At 40.4% G+C, this 13,357-nt stretch overlaps 1 protein-coding gene across 1 annotated transcript in view; it reads left to right on the forward strand.

The window, feature by feature from the left end:
* LOC126938621 (eukaryotic translation initiation factor 1) overlaps window positions 1-13,357 on the forward strand; it is a 1,120,764-nt gene that overhangs the window by 191,684 nt on the left and 915,723 nt on the right. The gene's annotated exons all lie outside the window — the stretch shown is intronic.

Genomic DNA, 13,357 nt, shown 5'->3' on the forward strand with positions numbered 1-13,357 from the left:
CCGTTTCAAACTTATGACTGACAAGAAAAATAGGATAGTCTTATACTCTGGTTTTGATTGCTGTAGGTATCATAAAAATTGTAATATCTGAGATTTTTTTAAAAAGCTCTATGTTGAAGTCATTGAATTTTAGCTTTTTCTGTGTTTTATTTGTTCTGTTTTTGAATTACACCACCCCAAATGACTATTTAGCATCTCATATGTTGGATATAATATACTTGTTTCCATAGGCGGTCTGGCAGAACAACAGTGCCGCCTAAATTTCAATTCAGGTGGGCAAACATTTGTGGAGCACCTTGTCGCCAGTAGTAATGCATGGACTGGGGCCTGGGTTCATAAACTGAGGCCTTGGTCAGTGCTTTCCTAGAGCTGGAATGGGGCCTCGAAAATTGTCCTTACTGGTGGCTCACACCTGTAATCCCAGCACTTTGGGAGGCCAAGGCGGGTGGATCACTTGAGGTCAGGAGTTTGAGACCACCCTGGCCAACATGGTGGAACCCTGCCTCTACTAAAAATACAAAAAATCAGCTGGGTGTGGTAGTGTGCACCTTTGGTTCCAGCTACTTGGGAGGGACCCTACTTGGGAGGCTGAGGCACAAGAATCACTTGAACCCGGGAGGCAGAGGTTATAGTGAGCGGAGATCACACCACTGCACTCCAGCCTGGGTGACAGAGTAAGACTGTCTAAAAAAAATTAAAAAAAAAAATTATCCTTACTGAATGAACCCTGTGGAGGTTGTTCAGCCCTGGTTGTATGTCCTTGTTGTGGTTAAAAAGGTAAATAGGAGTCATTGAGACCTATACGTGCCCCAGTCCTAACCACTCTCCTTCTTTACCACATCCACAGCTTTTTGCACGCCAGTGTGCCCCGTGAGCAGGCAGTGGTTGGTCTCAGCTTCATTCTCCAGGCACGCCTTGACCTTCAGCAGCTGCGTTTAGCCTGGCTCTGGCCCTTGGTCTTGCGACGCCCTTGAAGGAGCTGGGTCTCCAGGCACTAACCTCTATCTGAGGCTGGCGCTTGGCCTTTGATTCAGTCAGCTTGGCTTTGAGGGCTGTTTTCTGAGAGTGGAGTGAAGTTTTCCCAAGAGAAGAGATGAAATAAAGAGTCATTTGGGTAGATTAGCATCAGAAAGTTTTCCTGTTCACTCTGCAGGAAGGGAATATACACTGGATGGATGTTACTGTCTCATCTTCTAACTTCTTCTCTTTCAGGTAAAACAGAGGTAATCTACACAGATGCCGTGTTTTAAGACGGTGAGGTTTTGATTGAACCAGAAGGAGAGTATCTCAGGCTGCCTGTCTTGTGTACCTAGTGCATCCCTATGGTGAAGGAAAATCCTCCTTTCTTAAGGTAGAACAGTGATTTTCAGGCAATTTTGTGCCTCCCTTCCACCCTCATTTGGCAATATCTGGAGACATTTTTGGCTGACATAATAAGAGGGAGGCATACTACTGGTACCTACTAGGGAGAGGCCATAAACTTCCTGCCACCCGCAGGACAGCTCTCCAGGAATTATCCAACCGAAAATGTCTATAGTGCCAAGGTTGAGACACTCTGCCTTAAAACCTGACATTTGGATGTTATGCATTTCAAAAGTTTCAGGAAACTGCTTGAATTAGGGTGAATCTGATCTAATTTTAATTCCCTGTAACATTAATTCTGCCACTCTGAATTTTTTTTTTTTAAATTCAAACAATTTCTATTTGCAGAGTCATAGATTTTAGAGCTAGACGATAGGTACCTTAGTAATCACCAACTCCCCTGCTTTGCAGAAAAAAATGAGGCCTAGAGAGAGATACTTTTAGAGGAATGACTTATCTAAGGTTACACGGTGAGCTTTGAGACAACCCGAGACTGAGGCTCAGGCCTACCAGGTCAATGAAAAATACAGCAACTTCCTTATGTATGATTAGTTTAATCAAAGTTTCCCTATGGCTAAAGTGTAATTCTCAGAAGATAAAGACACTGCTGCTATCCACGTTCCTATTTTGCTGCTCCTGAAACATTGGACACTTAATAAATTCTTATGAACGCTCCTATTTTTAAGTACAAGTGAAAAATTTATTTTAAAAGTGACACATTGTTATTCAAGTTTATTTATTTATTTATTCTTTGAGACAGAGTCTTGCTCTGTTGCCCAGGCTGGAGTGCATTGGCGCAATCTCAGTTCACTGCAACCTCCACCTCCTGGGTTCAAGCGATTTTCCTGCCTCAGCCTCCCGAGTAGCTGGGATTACAGGCATCACCACCATACCCAGGTCATTTTTGTGTTTTTAGTAGAGACAGGGTTTTGCCGTGGTGGTCAGGCTGTTCTTGAACTCCCGACCTCAGGTGATCTGCCCGCCTCGGCCTCCCAAAGTGCTGGGATTATAGATGTGAGCCATAGCGCCCAGCCTGTTATTCACGTTTAAATGTATTAAATCTCCTTAAAAAGGAGCATATATACTTCTTGATATTTAATGAAATCCTAGCTGACCTACATGCAGGAATTTAATCTAGATTAATTCTTTTAAGCTTTCAGTCGGGAGCCCTGCCTAATCACCTACCTGCAGAGAGAAACAGTGATCTCATTCTGAACGTGGGCCAACATTTCCCTAACAGCAAGTTTATGCTGACATTTGCGGTATCTCAGCTAATTCAGTGGCTGTGGTGTTTGCAAAGTAGGGCCCGACATGTGCAGTTAATCATTTTGTTTCAGGTGTTTTTCATACATTAAATGGAAATTTTCCTGCCCAAGTTACTAATTAGAAAAGCCCAAGATTTTGGCTTTTTCTTAAGAGTCCTAAAAAAACCCCTTTATTAGGGAATATCATGTTTTGGAAACATATTGCTGAGAATTTATGTGAAATCATGCAATTGTTTGTGTGGGCAATTGGTTTATGGTGTTTTCACCCAGGGAAAGATTTTTTTTTTTTTTTTGAGATGGAGTTTTGCTCTTGTTGGCCAGGCTAGAGTGCAGTGGCGTGATCTTGGCTCACTGCAGCCTCTGCCTCCCAGGTTCAAGCAATTCTCCTGCCTCAGCCTCTCGAGTAGCTGGGATTACAGGTATGCACCACCATGTCCGGCTAATTTTGTATTTTTTTAGTAGAAATGGGGTGTCTCCATGTTGGTCAGGCTGGTCTCAAGCTCCTGACCTCAGGTGATCTGCCCGCCTTGGCTTCCCAAAGTGCTGGGATTAAAGGCGTGAGCCACCGCCGCTGGGCCCCATCCAGCGAGAGATTTTCTTGTACCAAGTCTACTGTAGACTGTAGTTCAATCTCCAGGGCCTACAATGCTGGCTCCTGTACATTCGTCTCAGTCTTAGCCGAACTGGGTGCAGCAGCGGCAACCTGCTGTTGCCGCACTCTTCTCTGAAATACCAAAATAAAAACAGAGTCATTTATCAGCGAAGCGAAGTTGTCCTAGATTTCCTGACCTTGGCTGTGTTTTTTGTTTACTTCATTGTTGAATCTAATTTCAGCATCTTGGTGATCGTGGTTGGCCATGACTTCATAGTGCATTCTCATGTCATGAGGAGCAGTGTTAGAACAGCTCCAGGTGGGCTGACCCGTTCCACCCGCAACTCGGAGCCTGCAACAGCTGGCCGGCCTTTAATTTCCGGAACTGGAAACAACCCTCGCTCAAGGAATTCAGCCATTATGGTAAGAGAATAACTTCATTTATTAGAATTTTCCTTCACCTCATCAGACTCAAATTGAAGGCAGGAATTATGTAAGAAAGAGGAAAGTTACGATGTGGTGTATGGGCACATACCTCTTCCTGGTTCTTTTTGAGATGAGTGAACTCCTCTGCCAGAGTTTCAATCTGCATTTCTAGATCATCTTGGACAAAGTCACGTCATTCCGGACTTGGTGCAGACTGTTGATGTCAGCCTGACGCTATAGTGCAGGGTCAGTTCAATCTCAAATCTGGAAAAAGTTTCTAATGCTTTCAGTGGTCATTAGGTTTGTATTACTAATATCAGGCTGCATTTTAAATATTTCATTAAATATTATTATAGAAATGCCAATTTTTCTGTTCCTCACTTATTGTTAATATAATTTGCTATTAACTTTCCCCATTTTTGGCGGTATGATGGCACACCATATAAAATGCTGCAAGCTTTGGGGAAGAACCTTTTCAGCATTTTTATTTCTTGGAACACAGTGACCATACGTTGTTGGCCTCTTGTGTGTTGGGGCCTTCTACACACACATAGAGTAGGGAGTTAAATTAAAGAATCCTCAGAAACACATGCTGGTTCTTTTCAGAAACCTCACTTGAAATATACCCAACTAGAAATTCTTACTTATGAAACAAAATTAAGTAGTGGTTCCTTTGGACATAGAATCATCACAGCATTCTTGTAAATAATGTGCTTCCCTGAGGTTTTTAACTAAAATATTTTTCTATTTTTAGGAGTCTATCATTTCTAAGAAGAAAAATATTCTTTTATAACTGTGATTCCAGTGTAAAAAGAAGCATGGCTTCACATAGTGTTTTATTTATTCATTTATTTATTTATTTGTTTATTTATTTATTTATTGAGACGGAGTTTCGCTCTTGTTGCCCAGGCTAGAGTTCGATGGTGCGGTCTCAGGTGCAGTCTCAGCTCACTGCAACCTCTGTCTTCCGGATTCAAGTGATTCTCCTGTCTCAGCCTCCCGAGTAGCTGGGATTACAGGTGTAGGCCACCATGCCCGGCTAAGTTTTGTATTTTCAGTAGAGATGGGGTTTCATCATATTGGTCAGTCTGGTCTCAAACTCCTGACCTCAGGTGATCCACGTGCCTCGGCCTCCCAAAGTGGGATTATAGGCGTGAGCCACCATGCCTGGCCTTACCTAGTGCTTATCTCCATAGCTTATGTTTTCCATCATGCTGCTAAGGGTAACTATATCACACTTTTGTCTGAAGTCCACAGCTGCTAGTTTTATGCTGATGGTCTGTAGCATGAGGTTGCATTGTCAGTGTTTGCATCTGAAATCTGGAAACACAGGACACAAAAAGTTGTGTTTGATACACTCGCATTCTGAACCTCTGTATGCTGGTGTTGAGGCATGTCAGTTTCAGGTCTTTCAAATAAATTTTATATGTATATGGTCCTTTAATGGAAAATAGCATATACCTCTGCTTTTGAGAATAAAAGAACTGTAAGAAATTTAGTTTACTTTTTCTTAAGTATTTTGGAAACTTTCTAGAATTGTTTCCATAAAATGAACTATACAAAAGTAAACAAATTAGGAAAAAAAATAGCTAAAAAGTATATTCTGTTACTTGTTAAATTTCTTCCTTAATCTGCCAGATTGAGAAAAGTACAGGTATACGTGGAGGATGTTGCCAATCTTTTCAAATTTTGTCATTTTTAGTGTGTTTTTTTTTTGTCTACAAAATGTCTTACCTTTTTTTTAAGTTCTGTAATTATCTGGTAATACTTCTTGTTGTCCTGTTTTTCTCCTTGATCATTAGCCCGGGCTCAAATTTCTTATTCCATGCTTTGATTTTATATTCAAGTGTACTCTTTGCCTGCACCACAGTTGAAACCTTGTCCAGGTAAACTGTGACATGGTCATCTAGATTTTACATTGTATCCTTCTTCTTACCAGAGAAGATCCCACCCACCTCCCCCCAAGTTGGTAGAAAATCTCCACCTGAGTCACATTTCTGCCTGTAATTCTTTCTTTCCAATGAGCAGTATCTAATTGCCATAGAGCAGATTTTGGGGCAGAGTATGTCTCGATGGAAGAAATTAACTCTACAAAGCCCAACAGAGAGAGTGGTAAGGGAGTCATCAATTAGTAATTCCTCTTATAGTTTATAATGTGGCTGTTTCATCTCTGATATAATTGTTTTAAATATTTTTAATGACATCTGTAATACTGTTATTATTTTGTTAATTATTTGTTAAACTCAATAGACTGTCTTTTTATTAAAAGGCACAGAAAATGCCTTTAGGTATTTATTTCATATTGGAGGGACAAAGCAGATAATATTTACATGGTATCAGTCCAGTTAAACTTGTATTTTCCCTTATGGAATTTCTGCATAAAGGAAAATACCTTTTTATAGGCACAATGCTTATAACACAAAGTCCTTTGGAATGATATGATAAATATTACTTATTTTCAGATGAAGTTATTTGAAACCAATTTTAGGGAGAAACCAATTTCTGGAGAAGTAATAGAAACCAATTTCTGGAAGGGGCAGATCCTTAATTTCTGTATCCTCTATATTACATATTTGAAGTATTTAAGAATAAAATTTAGGAAAATAATATGAAAATAAATGACATTCTTCTATTTTTTTTCTTGAATTTGATTGATTCTAAGAAAATAAAAATTTAAATTTATTAAAGCCTGCTTGGAATTTTGAAATAACTATTTATATCTAACTTTTTCCCCTTATCTTATGAAAGTATATTACCTCTCCCCTGCCCAGGAGAGTTGAAGAGGAATGGAGGAACTAACATAATAGAGTTTTGTGGGTGGATTTAATATTAAATAGCAAACTTGTACGTTTCTCCAGGTTCTTGTATACCTCTGCAGTGGGTGTGTCTTGCTCCTTTTGCAGTTTCTTTTGTAATCATGGGGAAAAAAAACCCAAAAACATGATTTCTTTTCTTTTCTTTTATTTTTTTTGAGACGGAATCTCGTGCTGTTGCCCAGGCTGGAGTGCAATGGAGCGATCTCGGCTCACTGTAACCTCTGCCTCCCAAGTTCTCCTGCCTCAGCCTTCCTAGTAGCTGGGCCAGCAGACGCCCGCCACCATGCCCGGGTAATTTTTGTATTTTTAGTAGAGGTGGAGTTTCAGCATGTTGGCCAGACTGGTCTCGAACTCCTGACCTCAGGTGATCCGCCCATCTTGGCCTCCCAAAGTGCTGGGTTACAGGAGTGGGCCACTGCACCTGGCCCCCCATGATTTCTATAGTACCAAATTCATTTTTCTTCATGTTTGTTGTCAGTGCAGTGAGATAAACCCAGAGGTTGATGGAGGATGTTTCTATCTATCTTTCATCAATCAATCAATCTTTAATGAAAGCTGTTAGACAATAGTTTTTGGTAAAAACAAACATGGTGTGAGTTGATGTTCTCTCTCTGAATGGCTTTTGCTTCATTTTACTTTAATAGAGAGTCTGAGTTTATCCCTATGGCTTCGGACATCCTAGTCATTAAGTAAGAAAACATTTTTTAACACTTCTGTTAAAATTGAAACAACTTAACACTTATTCTTAGAAAAAATATTCAAATGACAAATTTAGGAAACTTACATATCAAGCTGATATTGTTATTGGCAAGTGTGGGGCTACTGGTGGATGCTACTTGTATTTTAGTTCTGTTGCTTTTGTTTTTTTTAATGATACAAAATATATTTAATATGTTAAATGAGAGAATAGGAAATGTATTTAAAGATCTTTCAGGCTGACATAATGACCTCAAATAAGTAAGATAGAAAAACTTTGGTAAAATAAGTGAATAAAAAAATGAAGTTCTGTGAATTAACAAAAGAAAACATCAGATGAAGAATAAAGTTTCTCTGCCAAAGTTCCAGCTCAACAGAGCTGTGGATGTGATGTGGCTGCTGCTGTTAGACAATATTAAAAAATTTACAAAGCCCAGAGGTCATCTTCCCCCAACTCTTGGCCCTTCTGTTTAGTTTTGCATGTCATATCCTAGAGGGAATATTTAATAGCAAATACGTTAACTACATCCAAAACACCTGGCCCATATAATGAAGAGTATGGAAACAATGCCAGATGAAGCATGGCTAAAGAAATTAGGATTTTTGTCTAGAAAAGAGGAGACATGATGATCATTTGAAAATAGCTCTAAAGGGCTACACCAGAATCAAAGAGCTGGAAGTTACACAGGGAGACAGATTTGGAAACGAAGACATTTCTAACATTACACCTGTTCTTAAATGAAATAGACTGCCTTACAAAGTCATGATCTTTCCAAGTTCCAGGCACCTTCAGCCAGAGACTGAAGACCAAGAATAATCTTTGAGGGAGAATCTCTGTTCTGGGTGGGAGGCTGGTATAAAAGTCACCACCCAACTCTTTAAAATTCTGGGAATTTTATGGTGCTATGTTTGTAATAGAAATCATAAGCCATGATATTGAATCTTCACGGAAAATTTGGGTGTGGAACAACCAGTGGGGAAAGCAAAGTTACCTCATCTTGAATCGGTGTAACAAAGCCCTCATTTGCATAAAAACCATCATGGAGATTTAAAAGTCTAGTGTCTTGGTCTTAGGCAAACAAATAAAAAATCACATGAAGCAATTTATTTAAAATTAATAAAGATCATACGAAGCAATTTATTTACAGATAGCTGCAAGCTAAAAGCAGCGTGTGTGTCTAAAGATGAAAGTGTTAGAATTAATTAACAAAAGTTGTGATAGTTGTGATAAAACTCTTTCCACAGGTCAGTAAATTCTGGGCATTAATCATTTCAGTTTTGAATTGCACAAGTAGAGGTTTTTCAAGGATGAGAGATGATGCTTGGAAATGTGATTACATTTCTCCAAATACATGTGCTAACTTTTTAATAAAATTCTTTGCAGAGGATCACCTCCCCACCTTATTGTTATAAAAATTTTAGAATGGTTCTTGCTTAGAATTACATATCATATGTACTTTCTGCACATAAAAAGTTGGTTTTTGGCCAGGCATGGTGGCTCATGCCTGTGATGTTAGCACTTTGGGAGGCTGAGGTGGGAGGATCACTTCAGGCCAGGAGTTGGAGACCAGCCTGGGCAACATATTGAAACCCTGTCTCTATTTTTATTTTTTAAAAATTGGTTTTCAATGAAATAGTTTCCTCCAATTGCTACCACTGTGAGATTATGAAGCTCATTTCGAGATGCTCCTGTCCTGCTTAGGAAGCTGGTCTTCCCCTGGTTTTGCCCTTAACTTGAAATCCAGTTTCAGTTTTAGTGACCACAGGGGCACGTGATAGCTTGCTTTCTATCTGAACTCAGACCAATAGGTATCTTTTTTGGTTCTTCTGGTCTCCAACATCAACAGATTTCTCCTGTAGACAGATAGAAAACTGTTCTGGAAATTTTTGAAGCCTCCCTGTTTACTTTAGTTGAGGGAGAAGCGGTTTTGGAAAAATGAAAAAAAAAATAGCACTTTTGGGGGGTACTTCTCACAGAAATAGGCCTCTCCGTGAGTTTAGGATATGAAACTACAGAACTTCACTTATTTTGGTAGAGTAGAATTCTAGTTCATGGAATTAGGAGATGGGGCTTTAACTTATAACTTTTCCACTTGCTTGCCATGTGCCTTTAAATAAATGACCTCTCTCAGCTTCATTTTCTTCATCTGTAACATGAAAGCGGTAATACCTACATCAGAGAGTTTGTGGATTAAGTGAAATAAAATATAAACATAGATACAAAGTATTTATATACATAACATGTGCTTACGAAATATAAATTCCTTTTCCCCTCTTATTTTTTCTCATTTGGATTGCTCAAAAAATTATTATGCTTGACATCACTTATTATAGAAACATCTATATAGGTTAATTATAGACATTAATTTATTGTAATGCTTTTACATCACAAGTGGAACCACATACAGTACACTCTCTCTAATTTTTTTTTTTCTTTTTGAGACCAGGTCTCACTCTGTCACCCAGGCTGGAGTGCAGCCGTGCCATCACAGCTCACAGCAGCCTCAATCTCCTTGGCTCAAGTGATTCTCCTGCCTTAGCCTCCTGAGTAACTGGGACTACAGGCACATGCCACCAGTCCCAGCTAATTTTTGTATTTTTTTGTTGAGATGGGATCCCACTATGTTACTCAGGCTGGTCTCAAACTCCCGGGCTCAAGTGATCCGCCCACCTCAGCCTCCCAAAATGCTGAGATTATAGGTGTGAGCCATTCCTGTAATCCCAGCAAAACCCTATCTCTACAAAAAATGCAAAAATTAGCTGGGCATGGTGGAGCACACCTGTAGTCCCAGCTACTCAGGGGGCTCAGGTGGGAGGATCACTTGAGCTCAGGAGGTCTGGGCAGCAGTGAGCGGTGATCGCGCCACTGCACTGCAGCCTGGGTGACTGAGGCACGCAATGCACATCCTATCACAATTTTGTTATAAGCTCGCATGTACCTTCATGTTCCTTGTGGTTCTGTCAGCAAATCACTTCATCATGCCCCCTCTCTGGAAATCCAAGCTTTGTATGCAGGATACCTCCGGGCTTGTCCTTTACCTGCTATTTAAGTGCTAACTTTAAAAAAAGTGGTTGAACTATTAACATTTGCTTCTTTCGTGCCTCATCATTTCATATTGACATTGATATTACAAATGAGTACTTTGTTTTCAGAAGGGCTTGATCAATATTTTCTGTTACCCAAGTGTCATATCTCAGCCACTGAAAAGTTTTTAAAGTGGTTTGTTACTTGCAGTATTTTGTTCCTTGAGGAGGTTGTGTGGATAATATTACTTGAGCTTCGTTTTGGGTGGTTTGTATTCACCAGTTTGTCTCCTCGTGGGTGAACACTGTCTAATTCCATGAAGTCGTCCAGCAAGTTTAGGCCACTTTTCTTAGAGTTTCAAATACTTTACTGGTTTCCTCTGAGCTGCCTGCTGTGAACCTTGTTTCTTGTTTTTAATCTCTGTGAGGATGGATGCCACATCGACCATTCTCATCATTCTTGTGTATACTTCCCTGAGGTCAGAAAGAAAAAACAACCTTGTGAATCTCTGGATCAAAAGTCAATGGGTGAAAACCCATGTGCGAGGCTGGGCGCAGTGGCTTACGCCCGCCCGTAATCCCAGCGCTTTGGGAGGCTGAGGTGTGCGGATTACGAGGTCAGGAGTTCGAGACCAGCCTGGCCAACATGGTGAAACCCCGTCTCTACTAAAAATACAAAAATTAGCCGGGCATGGTGGTGGGTGCCTGTAATCCCAGCTACTCAGGAGGCTGAGGCAGGAGAACTGCTTGAACCTGGGAGGTGGAGGCAAGATCGCACCACTGCACTCCAGCTTGGGCAATCAGAGAGACTCTGTCTCAAAAAAAAAAAAAAAAAAAAAAAAAAGAAAGAAAGACCACGTACATGTGGGCATGAGCTCTCTCTTCTAACAGTAAATCCACTCTCAGAAAAAATAAACATGTTCCTCTCATTCAAAAGTTGAGGCTGGGTGCAGTCGCTCATGCCTATAACCCCAGCACTTTGAGGAAGGCCGAGGTGGGAGGACTGCTTGAGCCCAGGAATTTGAGAACAGCCTGGGCAACATGGTGAAACTCCATCTCTACAAAAAATAAACAAAATTAGCTGGGACTTGGTTGCCTGCAGCTACTCAGGAGGCTGAGGTGGGAGGATTGCTTGAGCCCAGGAGGTTGAGACTGCACGTGAACCAAGATGGCACCACTACACTCCAGCCTGGGCAACAGAGCGAGACCCTGTAACAAAACAAAACAAAAAATTGCCTCGAGAGCTGAACTTGAGGGTCTCACAATAAACATATTCCTATTATAGAGTTTTACAATGATTTTAAGGCAAGTAATAATATATGAACACCGTGTCCTTAACTTTTTATTTGGCACTCTAAATAAGTTTTATGATCCAAAATGGTTCAATAGTTTCAGTTTTCAAAATTGAACATGCCCTTAATAACACATTCTACTGTGTCTCAGTGTTCTGGTGTCTATGATGGGGCGTTTTCTATATTTGTGAACAATCATTCGGTACAAACGCAGCATCGTAACGCATGCCAAGGAAGAACAGAGTGAGGCTTTTCACCTCGAAATGATTTTCGGAGTAGCCCCATACTTTTGCCTTGACATGAAGATAATACTAGCCATGAACATAGGTCTCAGGTGGCCAAAATCCACAGCTCGAAGGTTAGGCTTGAGAAGACCCACAGAGAGCGGCTTCACTGATGGGGCCGGGATGGCTTAGCTTCTGCAGGCTGCTTACACCGGATTTCCATTTCTGCCCTTGAGCTATGAATCCAGGTTGGATGAACTGGTCCGTACTGTTAGTGTTTCAGTGGAGAAGAAGCGTTCAGGGTTTTATTTATTGTAATGATTTGATGGTGGAAAACGGCTTTGACTTGAGCAACTTAACATTGCTCTTTTTCTTTGAGTAGTGGTTTAATGTTTATTCTGTGGTTAGCTATGAACCTTATTCTGTGGTTAGCTATTTAAGCAGAAGTCATAACGTACCAGAGGTTCATTTTATGTTTTATTCAATGCGCCCGGAAGATGAAAAACTACCTGTTTTGATGATAGGTTTGATATGCTCTTACAGTTCTTAATTGGTTTTATATTGGAAGATACATGTTCAGGTTTGTCCTTTTATAACTTTACATTTGGCTTTTTAGGCCACATCCTATGTTCTTTCCTTGAGGACTGGCTTGTAGGGTTGATTCTCTAATTTGTGATATGGGCATTTAAATTCCTTGATTGAGAAAGCCCATAGCCATCCTGGGTTGGTGCTATGCCTGGTTCTTCCTGGGGCCCGTACCACCTCCCACACAATCTTAACAGGTTTCATCATCCCACACAAGACAAGACAAAGCCATGTGGCCCCAGGGATACTGTAGAAATGAAAGAATAGGACTATGACCACCAATGGGGTATAAGATCTTAGCAGCGGGGAGTGGGGAAAAGAAATACCAGCTTGGCGAAGTGGCCGGTTTTGGCTAAAGATGTGGCTAGATTTGGCAGGGGAACAAGTGCCTGAGGATCTCTTCTCTTTGGGGCTTTCAAGGTTTCAGCAAATCAGATGCCATATCACACAGCCAATCTTGTTTCCCAAGACTCTTTATTTGACCACTGTCCTAAATGTCCTGTAAACACACATGTCTGATTCCTATGTCACTTCTGATGCAGATTGTGAAATCAAGTCTTTACTATTAACAGCTTTTTATTGCTTGCTGTCTTCTTCGTGTTTTAGCTTTTCTTCTCTGCTGAAATATGAGCTTTTTGAAGTAGGAGGGAGATTATGAGTTTCTTTTTTATCTTATAAAATATCGAGCTCAGTGATGGACATATATAAACTAGACATTAATTATAAGTTGATTATTAAAATAATCGCATCCTTCTTTGTGGGCTAAGCTGTTGACACTGTAGTCTAATTTCAGCTATTGTGCCACTGAGTTCTTGTGCAATACCATTAAAAATGCCCACATTAAAAAAATGGCTATAATCTGAATTGCATAAAGAATGTAATGTGATACCCTACCTTGTTTTAACCTGATTGTCTCTCTTAGCTGAGAGAGCTGGACAGACACCATTTTTGTTTTTTCACTTGCAGCCCCCCTCCCTTAAAGGCATAACTAGTGCAAACTGACTCCAAGCACATCCAGGAATGCACTTACTGATAAAATATTGAGGCAAGCTAAATCAGCAGTTCCTGGGGACGT

This window comes from Macaca thibetana, chromosome 16 (assembly GCF_024542745.1).
Source record: "Macaca thibetana thibetana isolate TM-01 chromosome 16, ASM2454274v1, whole genome shotgun sequence".
NCBI classification, from domain to species: Eukaryota; Metazoa; Chordata; class Mammalia; order Primates; family Cercopithecidae; genus Macaca; species Macaca thibetana.